The sequence below is a fragment of the Python bivittatus genome, unplaced genomic scaffold (assembly GCF_059951505.1).
Source record: "Python bivittatus isolate LINGU-HERP-01145 unplaced genomic scaffold, Pbiv_v1 ctg000210_np1212, whole genome shotgun sequence".
Taxonomy (NCBI): Eukaryota; Metazoa; Chordata; class Lepidosauria; order Squamata; family Pythonidae; genus Python; species Python bivittatus.
In genome coordinates this window covers 9,681,587-9,696,982 of record NW_028277053.1, presented here as the reverse complement: position 1 = coordinate 9,696,982, position 15,396 = coordinate 9,681,587, and the positions used below count along the sequence as shown (strand labels likewise).

Genomic DNA, 15,396 nt, shown 5'->3' with positions numbered 1-15,396 from the left:
ACAAAGCCAGCTGGGTGACCCTGGGCCAGCCACTTTCCCTCAGCCCTAGGAAGGAGGCAATGGCAAACCACTTCTGAAAATCCTTGCCAAGAAAACTGCAGGGACTCATCCAGGCAGTTGCCAGGAATCAACACTGACTCAAAGGCACCAAAAATAAAAATAAAATAAAATAAAATCTGGGTTATGGGGTGTACATTGTAATCCACTCCTTTAAGGCACGATTTTGCGTTTTGTATTGGTTTTTCAGTTTGCCCAGCAAAATATGGTCTGTGTTATTTCATTCTTTAATATGGCAGTGTTTGCATTTCTAGAGAGGACAGCAAAAGCAACAAAGATCCCGTGGCTCTTAACTATCCACAACGGCTGCCCACTCCTGACATAATTCCAGCGCAAACGGGAAAAACTCTGAAAATCATGCTGGTCGTATTGAATTGGAACAGTTAAAGGAAAGGGAAGACTTGGGAGAGAAATCCAATTTTTTTAAAGATTTTTTATCCCGCCTTTATTATTGTTTAAATAGGTCAAGGCAGTGAACATACCTAGTACTCCCTCTTCCTCCTGTTTTCCCCACCACAACAACCCTGTGAGGTGAGAGAGGGACGGGCCCAAGGTCACCCAGCTGGCTTTCATGCCTAAGGCAGGACTAGAACTCCCCACCTCCTGCTTTCTGGCCTGGCACCTTCTCCCCTCAGGCATCTTGAGAAAGTGCCTGGCTGGCTGTGAAGCCTTATATCATATTACCCAAAGGACATTGTCTTTTGATTTCTGCTTTTCTTTTGGCTCCAACCAAAAAATGGCTCCATTCTCCACTTTGCCTTGTTGAGGCATTACTCAAGAAAGGTATTCTGTGTCACGGAGATGAACGTAATTACGCAGAATGCACAAAAGTGTCGTGTGTTGCTTTCAGAACGGCCTTTGTCCTGTGGTTGCTCATTAATTGCTTTTCGTACTCCCTGCAAGAAATGCCCTTTGGTAGACAACTTGAGGTGTCTTTTTCTCACGGACTCGTTTTCTTAGAGGCCAGCTAATTCCAAGAGCAATGGGCACTTTCAAGGGCTGTGTGATAGTTGCAGCACAGGGCCCATGGATTTGCTACTTAAGGCAGAGGAGACAGGACTGGCCTTGATGGGGCATTTTGCATTTACTAGCTGCCTCCGGGGAGGGGGATGAAAAATGTCAAGATGGCAAGTGCAACTGTGTAGTCAGAGCCGCACCTTGCAGATCTTCAATCACATGGACATGCATGCCATCTTGATTTTTGTTACCCCCACCTCCCCACAGAGAGAACCAGTTGGGTAGTGGGGTGGTTAAGGCACCAGGCTAGAAACTGGGAGACTGTGAGTGCCAGTCCTGCCTTAAGCATGAAATCAGCTGGGTGACCTTGGTCCAGTCCCTCTCTCTCAGCCCCAGGAAGAAGAAGACAAGGGCAAATCACTTCCAAAAACATCGCCAAGAAAACTGCATGGACTTGTCCAGGCAGTTGCCGGGAGTCAAGACTGAACTTGAAGGTACAAAGCTATAGCTGTGCTCCCCCAAAGATACCCTGCTAATGGAGGTAGTCTGTTGAGAGTCAAGACCCTGTTTTATCACATTGACAGGATGAGAACTTAAATAAAATAAAAATGCCTTTCAATGTACTGGAGAAATAATAATAGCAGTGCTGAGAATAAGGCAGCAGATCAGCTCCTCAAGGAGCTGATATCATGATGGAATTCACGCCAAGAGGACATTCCGTTGGCTTGTAGCATTTCTCCTGCTTCTTACCATCAAACATGAGGAACAAGATTTGAATTGACCTCACGGCTGGGATACGTTTGCCTGCGATTATGTTCAAGAAAGGGGGAAAAAAAGTCTTTTTTGTCCAGGAGAAAAGAAAACTTGTAGCTCATTAAATGACAGCAAAGATATTTGGTCGAGGACCCCGCTTGAAAAAGGTGCTGGATGGTGAGGGAGGGGGGGTGGGTTGTCTCTTTAAGCACTTTCTCTTCTCTTTGGTGGGCTTTTCATGGCTTCCCCGTGGAGTGTTTGTCATAAGTACAAGCTTCTTTTCTTCTCCCTGGGGTTCCCGTTCCTCCACTCTTCTGTAGCTGGTCCCCCTCCTGCCCTACAAGCACACAGTAGCTCATTATGGAATGGCTTACAAGTGTATATCTCAGCTGAAGAAGAAAAAAGGAAGGGAGGAGGGAAACTCTCTCAGCCAATTAATTTAGAAGTATTCAGGTCTGAGAATGTAACCCTCTTGAGACAGAACACCAGCAGAAGAACTAGGGAAGAAAAGAAATAGAAAAAGGCAGGCCTTTTGCAATGCTTTCTTTCAGGTTTCTGCTGAAATCCGAAATTGCAGAGCTTTGATTTTATCATTCTAGCTTTGCCTTTCTCTGTGGGTTTCTTTTCTTTTCTTTTCTTTTCTTTTTTTTGCCCTTTTAAGGTTTTAGACCTCCTTAGGAATTGAGTTCAAAACCAAGCTGTCAGGAGTGAAGGAGTGTGTGTGTGTTTCCCTCAGGTATCAGTCTGACCAGTATGATAAGAAGTAGTCTGCCAAGAAATTTTCCAGACCAGTCCCATTTCTAAGGAATAGCATCTTCTGTAAAAGTGTAGCATGGTTTGCTCTTCAAGTTGTCCAGTGTTGACATGAAATGTTCTTCCTTACTTGAGAATATTTCAAATGAACAAAGGAATTGCAAGTAGGGAAGAGGGAGTGAATTTGAGGTGTCCTAAATCATGTTAGCTAGAATAGGAGGTGGGAAAGGTATTTATGAATTCTGGATTAAATTTGCACACCCACCCACCCACCCACTCACTCACTCACACAATCAGCAGTGCCTTCACTTCCAAGTTTCTCATAGCAAGTGGATCTGGAGTTTTGATTGAACGATTATGTGCCATCAAGTCAGTGACCACATAAATAGTTTTTCTCCATGAACATGGAGTTTGGGTTTGTTTTTATAAAGAAATGGCAATATTGAAATTAAATAATTTAATAGCAAAATGGCTCTATTAGGGTAGTCAAGTCCAATAGGTTGTTCAAACCAGAGTGCTGAGGTTGAATTCTGATGTTCATTCTGAGCAATAAGAAATAGTTTGGATGTTGTGTTTTTAGATGGTGGGTAAAGGGGTCTGAGGAAGGGTATGTCACATCACAAGTCTGAGATGAAAGCTGGAAGAGCAGCATGCCAGGTGGGGTGGAGGAGAGACCTCCCTCCCTGCCTACTCAAGAAGCCAAGTGAAGCCAGACTGTAATGCAAGGATTAGCACTTTGAACTGAACTTGGAAATGAAATGCAGAGCTTTCAGAACAGGCAGACAAGAATTTTGGTGAACACCTGTTAAAAGCTCCACCTGGAGTACATTTTAGTAGCGTGATCATAGATAACGTGGTGTCAAGTTCCCTGTTTTCTGCAATGGGCCTAGCTGGGGTTTTGTTCAAAGCCGATAATAGGCACTTTAGTGAATAGCCAACCCCTGAGAATCCAGGCACAAGCAGCAACCATTTGACATATGACTCCCTACCGAACACATCGTCATCCCAACTACTCCTTCACCAAATCTGCCTATGACCCCCATCTCCTTTGGACGTTTGATTGCTTCACCCTTACAGCCAACCTCCACAAGCTTTTTTATTTTGTTTAATAACATACACACACACTAATAAGCACAGGATTTGTTACTTAGGGGAAGATTGAAATGTTTTGTTTGTTTTCCTTCCTCCCTTCTAAGATGCCTCTTCTTCAGGCAGTTTGGCTTATTAGTGAAAAGAAGACCTTTTCTGATGTCACATTTACAGCTTAAAATATATGTTGCAGAAATTAAAAGGAACAAGGGACGCAAAGGAAAACAAAATGAACGAACAAAGCAGAGGCGTTCTTCATTCTGTGATGTTTGTAAGGAAAATAAAGTCCATAAAATAGCTAGATGTGGTTGATCTTCCTCGTGCTGTCCCTGGGGAACGGAGAGAGGTCAAACAGAGACATTCAGACACTTGAGCCCGTGGCTGGATGTGTCTTCTCTGGACCAACTGTGAAGAACAATTGTGGAACAGACAAAGGCTGGTGAAATTTGCTTTCCAGCAAGAGTAAAAAGAGACCTGCTTTCCTTGTTAGTGCCTGGTGTGGCCTTAGTTAATTCTTAATCTAAGAGTTAATTTCAAACATTTATGTAAGTCTTGACCTCATATTGCAGTTATTCAGATAGGGTGATGAGACCATGAAACCTGGTCTTTTTCAACACTGGTTGAAACCTCTCTGCTCTCTTTACACCAGGAGTTGTAAAGGCCAGCCTGCATTCACTATCCTGACACAATCCCTTCCCTGCCTTTCATGCCAGACAGAATCAGGCATACACAAGTTGGAATCCACTTCTTACGTGATAGAGATGCTCACTTTGTCATGTAGGATTTGCCCCAACCCTCCCCAGGGAATTCTTGTGGTGAGAGGATCCCTGCCCTGTCAGTGGCTCAATGGCTACACCACATCAAGCATCAGTTAAGTTAGATCAGTTTGTGCTTGCACCTCCCAAGCCACCACTAGGAGCAGATTTCCTGACATATCAGCCTTCAGATGTGGAGATGTGGAACTTCTGAAGAGTACTTGTCCCAAGTGAAGGTCCAAGTAAATCAGGTTCAGTGTTAAGCTCACGGACAAGAGTAAGCTCCCAGTAATAGGGCCTGGTTATTTGAGGGACCTCTTGTCTCTGGTTGTTTCTGCCTGTCTGGTGCAATGTGGAAAAGTAGGTATGCTTCAGGTCTCATTGATAAGTAGTGTCTCCTTAGAGACCCAGGAAGCACGCCTTTGCTGTCACAGCACCTACCTTCTGAAATGATATCCCCCCTGAGATCCGGTTGGCTCCCACCCTAATGATGTTCAGAAAGCTATTGAAGATCTGGCTATTCTCCCAGGGTCTGAGGCAGATGAAGGATGCTGGATGAGTTCTCTTTGATTACATGTTGTTTTTGAGGCTGTTCATGATTCTTTTTTGTGTGTGTTTTGAATTTTTTATTTTTAATTGTAGGCCACCCAGAGTCATTGGGAGTCAGGCAGTCTATAAATAGTACATATGCATATACTATATACATACATACATATATACAAAGATACTTTCCTAAGTTCTCTGTGAATGATATTCTACCCATGAAGTGAGTGGAAGTAAAAGTGGATGGCTCTTCGTTAATGACTAGAGAGATATTGGATCCATAATCTCCACTGTATATGCTTTGCTTGTCAGAATCAACACATGGTTAAGGCACCATGAATGCAAATGCTGATTGCCAAAGATGAAGGAGAAATGCTCTTTGCCAAAGATGGGGGAGAAATAATTTTTTGCCTCCTTTTCAATGCAAAGGCTGGAAAGGGAAATGGGAATTTCAGTGATGGAAGACCATCCTGATGCCTTGCCTACGAGGGGATGAGTTAACAGAACACGTAGGGAGACCATTCTACCATGAGAGAAGGATCAAGAGTCAGTCAAGATGGTCTTCTGATCCTGACAGGAAGGGATTGCTCAGAGCTTCCCTTAGAAACCAGGGATATACTGTTCCTACAGGAGAAACAGGGATGAGCCATGGGACCTATTTCAGGTCCAGGCTCTGAGTGACTTGTCAAGATGAAAGGGCAAGTACTTCTGGAAGCAAATGTTGAACCTGCCCAACCAGAGACCATACAGTAGGTGGATAGACAGAAATGTACCCACAGGAAGGAAGAGAGCTACAGAGATACCAGGAGCATTACAGAGAAGTCAAGGAAGAGAAAGAGAAGGAGTAGAACCTATTCAAGATCCAAGAGATCCAAGTGATGTTTGCCAGAAGGTGGTAAACAGCAAGGTGCCATTACATTCCAGAGAATGGCAGTAGACATCATGGGCTTATGATGAGGGAAGCAGTATGTATTTACTGATACGGACTGCACATCACATTTACTGGATGGCCCAAGGCAATACCCTGAAGCTGGATAAATATTAAGAGTGTAAGTCAGGACTAAATTGACATTTTTACCAAGATAGCTTAGCTCCTTGAGATCCAGACTGATATACAGTAGCAGCTACCTTCTTGTCAGAGTGATGGAGCGGTTATAGGTTGCCTGTGCTGTTCATCATCTCATGTCAGTCCTCTACCATTGCCAAACAAATGGCTAATTGGAGAAGTTCAATGAAACTTTGAGTGCTATGATTAAAAAGTTCATCCAAGAACACTCCAGCAATTGGGACTTGGAAGTGTCACAGCTCTTGTCTGCATACAGGGCTGTATGGGACTGGGGTTTCAGATGTCAGAATTGATTTTTTTTTTTTGTTTCGGAAGCCTCTGCTTGATTCCTCTGCTGTCACTGCTGAATTGGATTCTTGTTAGGGAACTTTTAGACATTGTTTAGGACAGCCGGGGAATTTAATCCAGCCTTAATCCCCAAAGAATCCCCTACTTTTTATTATCATGACTCCCAATGGTATTTCTATTACGTTTTGTGTAGTTTCCCTGTTGTTAATTCTTGTTGCTGTAATTCTGTGGTTCCCTCAGTTTTATATTCTAAGAATTCCATTTTTTTTTTTCATGATTTAAGGATTACTTGAAGATGCCCTGGAACTTCAAGAAGTGCTTTGAACGCTTTTGTTAATCTCTCACAGTTGTGATTATTGCAGATGTCCTCACTCCAGAGCAACACTAGTGTTTTGGGTGGCCTAGAAGACTGTACTAAAAAGCCCTTGGGGAGTTCACAGTGGATTTACATCTCCAGATTAGCTTTAGAATTCCAGCATTTGAAGCAAGGTCTCTTGCTTGCTGCTTCTTAACATTCTTGCAGTGAGCCACATTTGAGTAGTTCTAGAACTGAACAGAAACACTTATTTAAAACTTGCATTCATAGGCTTTGGATTTAGAACAACTGGGCACTCTTGTGTATATAGATGTAGGGTTTGCCACTATACAAGGAAACCATAACTAACATGTTAAAGTCTGCCATTTTAACTTTCTTTCTCCTTTTTTTAAACCAACCAACCCTCCCTCCCTCCCTCCCTCCTTGCAGGTTTTTGTGTTCAGGATGTGGCAGGTTCCTTTTAAAATAAAAACGAAATTCCAAATATCATCTTTATCCCTACCAGTGGAAACTTTTGTTTTCGTTTTGTGGTCTGAAATACAGTTATGACTATAAACCATGGAATGCATTTCTTCCTGCTGTTTGCAAAATTTGATAATCACCTTTCTTCAGTTTGATAGTTAGGAAACGGCTCACAGTTTTAACTTCCATTGTTTCAATATTTTCTGCAGTCCCTGCTCTTATCACAAAAATAATCTAGAGCTAGAAAAAAAGTTAGATGGTATGTTTGCTTTTAACTTATTTGCAAAGAAGTTGAAAGTATAAAAAGTTCAAGCATGTAAATAAATTAAGAGAAAGGGAAGGGATTTTTTTCTCTCTTTTCCCAGGCTAAATTCTATTAAGCTAAAATACTTTGAAGCTTCAATTACCTGTTATACTGTGGCTGGAATGGAAATTAAATGGCTAATATTTCTGGAAAATGCTGGGGCAAGGAGGCCTTTGTCACCATGTTTAAATTATCAAGCATATTTCCAGATTTATGTTTTATGGTCTTGGACAGATGTTAATGTACATAAAGGCTGGACTTATGCTTGACGTGCTCCCATTCTAGTGAGACTGTAATGTCACTCAAGTTTTCCTCGAATACATTTAAAGTAGAGTTGTCCATCCTTAAGGACAGTAAAGGTTTTAGGAACTGACTATGAGATTACCCATTGCTGCCCCTCCCCAAGCTAATTTTTCTTAATTTCTTAAATACGGTTATGAGTTTTATCAATACTAGCCTTGATCATTAGTAATGCTCACCCACAGTTTTTTTTTTTTTTACAAGTTTTAGAGACTGAACTCCACTTTCTGGAGTCTGGTTAGCAATAGTCATAATTAAAATAGGCCGTGCAAGATGGAAATTGGAGTTTATGATTATGGTTGGATTACTGCAGTTTGCTCTACATTGGGCTTCCCTTGAAGATCATCTGGAAATTTCAGCTGGTCAAAAGTCTACTCCCTCTGTATTCCCTGGACAGTCATGGCTTTGTCCCATAACACAATTCCTATGAGAGCTGCATGGGTTACTGGTTATCACCTAAAATCCATATATGGCTCAGATCCTGGATATCTTGGTGACGATGTGAATAGGGCACACCTATTGAAGGACTTCTTCTGTTGGGGGTATAATAGGAGGAGACATGGAATTGGGCATTCTTTGCAGCTGCTCGCCTTCCTTGAAACAGCCTATCCCCCAAATCAGGAATGGTCAACACCCTTGTGGCCTTCCAGAGAATGGTCAAGACCCTGTTTTTTCCAAAAACTCTCTGGAGATTAAGTAGCTAGAATAAGATCTGCACCAAATATGGAGATACTACTACTATTTTATCTTTTATGTATATATTAGAGTGTTCTAGTTTGCATCGTACTATAACTTTATTTTGTACATTGCCTATAGTTTTTGGAGGGAAGACGTTCATTACTAAATAAACAAATTTGTACAATTTTAACATCTGTAAACTGTCTAGAGTCCATGAGGTAGCAGTGGTGGAGGATAAATTGCATAAATAAAGCCTGCATTTATGTTCAGTAAGGGACAAGTGCTATGATTCTTGAGTCTTGGACCAGAGCTCCTCATGTTAAAACAACAACAAGAGGAGTAAAACAAAATTTTTAAAAAATGAGAATATCTATAACATTATTAATGCAGATTATTGATAGACTTTTCCTTTCTCAAACAAAGCAATAACATAGGTGGCATCAGCGTTCTTAATGGGATGCTCTAAGTAGATACTTCCTTGTTATTTCCCACTAAAATGTCTTTTGCTAAGGTCAGGGGACACATCTTAGAGAATACGATTTTCCCATGCGTAGTTATATACCTGTTTGATGTACAGTGCATTGTATAGTAGAGATGGAACAATGATCAGATACAGGTGCATTTGCAGAAAGGGTCAAAGAAGTCCTCGTGGCAGATGTGGCTGCCTGCCGGAATCCCGGCCAACTTTTTATCATAATGCATATAAAATGGCTGGGGTTCTGATTACATAGCTGGCACTGCTACCTTCATATTCTTGACCCTGCTCTCCAAACAACCTGATATAGTTAAGAATATATTTTGATGCTATTTTTCCAGCCAAAATGTGACTATAAATTCCTACATGGATCTAACGTCTTTGTTTCTGAAGGCACCCTAGGCTGACTCACTGGTCTGAATCTGAATCAGTGCTACTCTGTATAAAAAAAACAATATGACTATAGAAGAGTTATTGATTTCAACACCAAGAATTGTATTAAGGTCATTGTTATTAACGGGGCTACTGAAATGAGCAACAAATCTTGTTTGATAGCTGTCGGAGGTTAGGTCCTAAGAGATGAAGGGCTTGACCCCCTCATTCGTGGCATCCACCTGTAGCAATGTGGTTCCCCTCTGGACTGTTTTGGGATCTGGTATGGCAAGACTGCTACAGCTCCAGCCTGTCAAATCCCAGATGGATATTGGTTTCAAAGGGAATGATGACTAGCCAGTATGCTAAATATTTTAATTCAGTAAAGCCTCTTCTTCTCCTTGATCTTTGCTAAAGTTACGGCCAGCAGATGTGGAAGAGAATTAGTATAAGGAACTGAAGAAGCTGCTGTGTCCTTCCTCTTCTTCTTGAAGCCATAAATCTCAGCTTTTAACAGTCAGTTTGCACCAGGCACTGCTTACCTTGGTCTGTCATACCAAACAATTGTTGAAAAGTGTATGGGCTGCGTGTGTGTTTTGCTAGTGTCAGAGTGAGCAAAGGCAAATCAGAACTCAGCCTGGATATAGACTGCCAATTGTGCCTGATTCCTCACTGCTGAGCAAAATGGGGGAGTGTGGGGGGTGTGGAACCTTCCTATATTCTTAAAATTAGGTGAAAGGTCCCTTCTCTATGTTGGGTGGACTCAAAATTGTGTGTGTTTTTTTTTAATCTGTATGTTCCTATAGAGGATAAAGACTCAACACAATTAAATGCAAAAACTGATGGTGTATCAGGTGATAGATGAGTTTTATTCTGTTAATTGAAATATGCAAGCGATGTTTTAACTTTGCCTTCTCAATCTTTTTTTGCAAAATCCCTGGCACTTTGCAGTATGTGGTTTCGCAGAAGTACTTTTCCCCATTCTTTATAAACTGGCATTGAGAGTTCATGTGTGTGGACAACTACATCAAGGGGACTTTACAAACAGGCCACCTTTTTGCTACCCTGTGCGTTTTGAGATACAATTTAAAGTCTTGGACTTTATAAAATATTAAAGTATAACCAGGTGGAATTCTTCTTTTTGTAGCTCAGGATTCAAACTAGTTATTTTACATAACATGGGGAGCTGTTTTCATCCCTTCTTCTGAAAATGTTTTCCAAGGGTTGACCTTTCACATCAATCTTCCTTTGTTATTCAGTAGTATCCATTTTTAACCAGCCCTTTCCATCATGTTCTGAGTATTCATAGGAGAAGAATCACAGAGTAAATGTCTACATAGAGTTTATGTCATTTATGAGCCCTCTCCCCTCCCTCCCTCAAATCCAGAAGGACCTTCTTCAGTTACCTTCCTGTTACTTCAGGGTATTCTGTCTAACATATGAGAAATAAAGAGGACTTCTGGGTTACCTTGCAATGAAATTCCTCTGTGGGATAGCTCAGCAGAGGAAAGTTTTCTATGTCAGTTTTCTATTTCTATTTAAATTCATCCCCAATTTCAGGAGTGAGCAACCCTTTTCCCCCTGAGACCAAACTAAAGAAGGTTTCTTTTACTTTTTTATATAGTTCTAAAATGCATTTCTCTTTTGTTTATCTCTTTCCTTCCAGTCCTTTACACTTACATTCCCTTACATTCTCCTTTTCTTTTCTTTTCTTTTCTTTTCTTTTCTTTTCTTTTCTTTTCTTTTCTTTTCTTTTCTTTTCTTTCCTTTCCTTTCCTTTCCTTTCCTTTCCTTTCCTTTCCTTTCCTTTCCTTTCCTTTCCTTTCCTTTCCTTTCCTTTCCTTTCCTTTCCTTTCCTTTCCTCTTTTCTTTTCTTTTTTCTTTTTTCTTTTTTCTTTTTTCTTTTCTTTTCTTTTCTTTTCTCTTGTATATGTGGGTATAACATCTACCCTAAATAGTGCTTTGTGCCTACAAAGACGCAGCTGCTGCATCTTTTTACAGTTCTCTAAAGATATGAGCAGCAGGATGCAAGGCTGTCTGATCCTGAATGTCTCCAGGAGGGACATTTGAGAATCAGCCAGAGGAGAAGGGGAAAAAGAGGAGAAAAGCGACTGGCCACGTACAGTTTAGACAGCTTTAGCAAACGGGGGAGGGTGATTTAATTTGGACATAAGGAGTCCAACGAAACTCTTGGTTTGGGTGTTAGAGGTTTGCTGCAAAAGAAACCTGTATCCAACTGCTCGTAGCTGACAAAAATGCTTTCTTGGACAAGTGCTTCCATACTCTGCATCTTATCCCATGGCAGAAAGGGTTTGAAATCTTTCCAACTTAGGCCCACCTCCAATCAATTCTGGATGGTTCCAGCATAAAAACAACACAAATATTTTATCTATCTATCTATCTATCTATCTATCTATCTATCTATCTATCTATTAAACTTGTATGCCGCCCATTTCCCCCAACGGGTGACTCTGGGCGGCTCACAATAACAAAAAAGAACAAACATACCAATCCCTCCAACGGTGACTAAAATCCATAAATAATTAAAATACAAACATACATTAAAAATGCCCTAAAACCCCCCTGTATATTTTAGCACTAAAAACCTTCAAGATGCTGGGGGGGGAAGCCAAAACCCATCACCCCACCAGCCATCTCCACAGATGCAAGCCCCCATCTGGCCCCCAGGCCTTCTGGCAGAGCCAGGATTTAACCCCTTTTCTGAAGGCCATGAAGGAGGGGGCACACCGGACCTTGGGAGGCAGGATGTTCCATAGGGCGGGAGCCACAGCAGAAAAGGCCCTCTGCCTAGACCCCACCAATCGAAATTCCCTGACCGGTGGGGTCTGCAACCTGCCCCTTCTGCTGGACCGAGTGGGGCGGGCTGAGACAACCGGGGCGAGACTGCAATCAAAATAGAGAGCTAATAAGCAAGATGGCAAATCTGCTCAACAGCAACATATCATACACCTAACAAGGGGCTCCAGCCACCCTTGCCAAAGTTGGGGGAAGAGCCAGATCTTTAAGGTCCTCTGGAGGGCCACCTGGAATTGCCAGGTTCTTCTTTGTCCAGTTGCTAAGTTTCCCTTCTGAGATAATAGAATCCTAGAGAGATGATAGTGGTGATGGATGTCATCACTATCATAGTGATAGTCATAGTGATGGATGTCATTGGTGTATGCATTCCATCTTCAAAGGATGTCCATAGATCTTAACCTTCATTTTCTAATTCCTTTCAGTTTTCACATCTCTGAATGAATTTCTCCAGAAGTCACTCAGAATCCTCTCAAGAGTCCCCTTACTTTATTTTTTATTTTTGGGAAGGGGGGTGATCAGCCATCAGTGAGGTTAAGAATATACCGTGCACTATTAACTGTATTTAATGTGGTATGCAGTTGTTAGAGAATCAATTTGCTCTTTAGAGTTAGGGAAAAACAGGAACTACAAGGTAAATTGGCAAGAGATATTAAGATTTGTATAATCTCCCTGCCTGGGCTTAACTAGATACAAAGCACCCAAAAGATGGGATCATTGTATTGATTCAGGAAAGGAGGGAGAAACAAACACAACGTATTTCCACATTTTCGTTCTTTAAATACATATGATTTATTTAAACCAGAACACTTTAGAGCTTAATTGAATGTAATTATGTAAGTTTCTGTTACACTGAGAAATATTCTATTTAGATGTATTTCCAGACAGCGCCAACAGTTAATGGACACTACTTTGAACTTTTAGTTCAAAGAATTTGTATGTATGGTTTGGAGATCTAATACCTCACTGTATATTTTGATGACCTTTCTATACTGAACCAAAGGAGAGATTTTTTTTTCCATGACTATTCATTAATGTTAGTTTGTAGAGCCAGCAGCCAAGATAAGAAGCCTGGAAGGATTAACTTGTGATAAATAGTTGGAGGGGTATGTTTAGAAGTCTGTGGGGAGACATAATAGTTGTCTTCATGGACCTGAAGGGCTGGCATGTAGAAGGTGGGGTGGACTTGTTCTCAATTATTCCAGAAAACAGGACAAGAACAGTGGGTTTAAATTACAACATAGTAGATTTCAGTTGAACATAAGGAAAACATTCCTAACGTGGTAAAAGTTGTTCACAAGCGGTACAGACTACCAAATGGGATGATGGACCCTCGTTCGCTGAAGATGTTGAAAACAGAGTCAAGAATGCTATAGCAGTGGATTCCAGCAGTGGGGAAGTAATTGGACTGCATGATCACCAAAGTCCCTTCTAGACCCTTATCTGACATTATACTGTATATCCTCTAGAGAGATCATTTTAAATACTGAAGATAGCAAGGCAGAAACCTGGAGTCTGGGAGTATGAAGAACATTTTGTAAACACAGGCAGGTTCAGCCTATCACTCAGCATGCGGAATAGACTGAAAGCCATCCATTACAGTAGAGCAAAACGGCAGGAGAGAGAACCCAGGATCTAAACCTTGGGTCTTACATATATAAAGAGCCAGATTCTTAGTCTTCGTAGATCTTTATCATAATTAAAGCTATTTGTATCTTCAGTAAAGTATCTTATCAACTCCTACCTAGTACTTGACTTCCCATAAGAGTGCTGAATTCCTAGAGAAAGAATTGTGCCATTGGCCTAGTAGCAACCTTTGACAATTATAATCTACATTTTACTTAGAATGTAACATTGCTGTAAATGCATCAGAGTTTCTCATGTGAATGAGTGCTTTATTCTTTCATCCCCCTTACTCCCATTCTTGACTCAGTTCCCTTTTTCGATATTCTTCCGATCTTTTCCTGTTCCATCCCATCTTTCTTTCCCTCCCTTTCTTTCCCTTCCTTTCTCCAAATTTGTTATTTTATTATTTAAGGTCAATATTTTTTTTTTCAGTTGAACTGGTGTTTTGTTTTTATTTATTTATTTTTACTTACTCCTTCCCCATTAATGATCCTTCCTACAAATAATTCATTCTTGGATTTTTAATGGGTAAATCAGGCTTACTTCAACAGCACATATGCTCAAATTAGAATGATACAGAGAAGATTAGCACGAGCCCCGGGCAAGGATGACTGCAGAAATAGTTGTAAATAATATATCATTCTGTCTTTTTTCCTTATAAGCCTATCCATCCCCTTGGCCCATTTTGTCCTTACTGATAGGTGTGTGTTTGTGTATATTTGGCAGTGTCATCAGAGATAGGATTACTGAGTGTGCTAGAGAAGTGGTCGGAACAAGCAGACACTGTGGTCAAGAGGCTGTTTAATTTGTGTGCTGATGCCTATGAAATTTAGCACATGTCACTCATAGTGATCTAAATTTTCTGAATCTTCCATTCAGCTTTGATAAAAAGCAAAAAAGTTATAGGCATTTTAAAAACTTGGAGTGTAAAGAAATGTAACAGAAAACCAATGTCTCTTACAATCAGTGAGCATCCATTCATGAGGATCTCACTTCCTGGCAAATTTTGTACTGGTCTGATAAAAATGAAAGTTATAGCTACCAATGGACAGGTATGTTTTTCCCATGATAGATAATAGAGTGGTTGTGTATATTCCATTTATGGATGCTATTGGAAGGCAGTACTGTAGAATCAAATCTCTAAATCATTTTTTCTTTCCAAATTGAATTGGAATGCCAGTTCAGATCATTGAATCAGATGTCTCTGAATTGATGGGCAGACAAGGCTTTTTCCAAATCAGTTCAGAAATCTCAGTGTCCAAACTGAATATGATTTTCCTAACTGTCAGAATCAGATTGACTTTCCAAATTGACTTGATGAACTGAATTAGATTTTGCCTGATTCACATGAACCTACTGGACAATGGGCAAGTGAAGCCCCAGTTTTTACAAATAATGCTCGAGAATTGGAAAGAAAACAACTTCTGGGCCAACAGAGAGAGAACAGGGTTGTCCCTGAACAACCCTTGTTTTAACCTGTTCTTTATGCTATTTCTGTTAAGCCTGATTTGGAATTTCAGAGGACTAAGCTTTATCACCACCCTTAAAAAATGTTCCACAGTCAAAAATAAATTTTCTTTCATGCAGACATTCTGTTGTTTTTCTGTGGTGACAATGTCCTTTGCCATTGCTCTTTAAATGGGTGGGACGTTGCAAATAGAAGAATAATTGGAATGCAAGCATTTCCTGCAGAGAAACCACAATATTAGTGGTCAAAAGAATAAGCCATAGGGCCTGTAAAACTGGTAAGTGATCAGGAAAGTAATTATTTTTGTCCAAATCTAGTAA

At 40.7% G+C, this 15,396-nt stretch overlaps 1 protein-coding gene and 1 non-coding gene across 3 annotated transcripts in view; both read left to right on the top strand.

Moving 5' to 3' along the window:
* FGFRL1 (fibroblast growth factor receptor like 1) overlaps positions 1–15,396 on the top strand; it is a 179,074-nt gene that overhangs the window by 135,295 nt on the left and 28,383 nt on the right. The window lies entirely within an intron of this gene.
* Positions 14,144–14,250, top strand: LOC112540052 (U6 spliceosomal RNA). Its single transcript, XR_003084098.2, has one exon. It is a non-coding gene; the product is annotated as a U6 spliceosomal RNA (small nuclear RNA).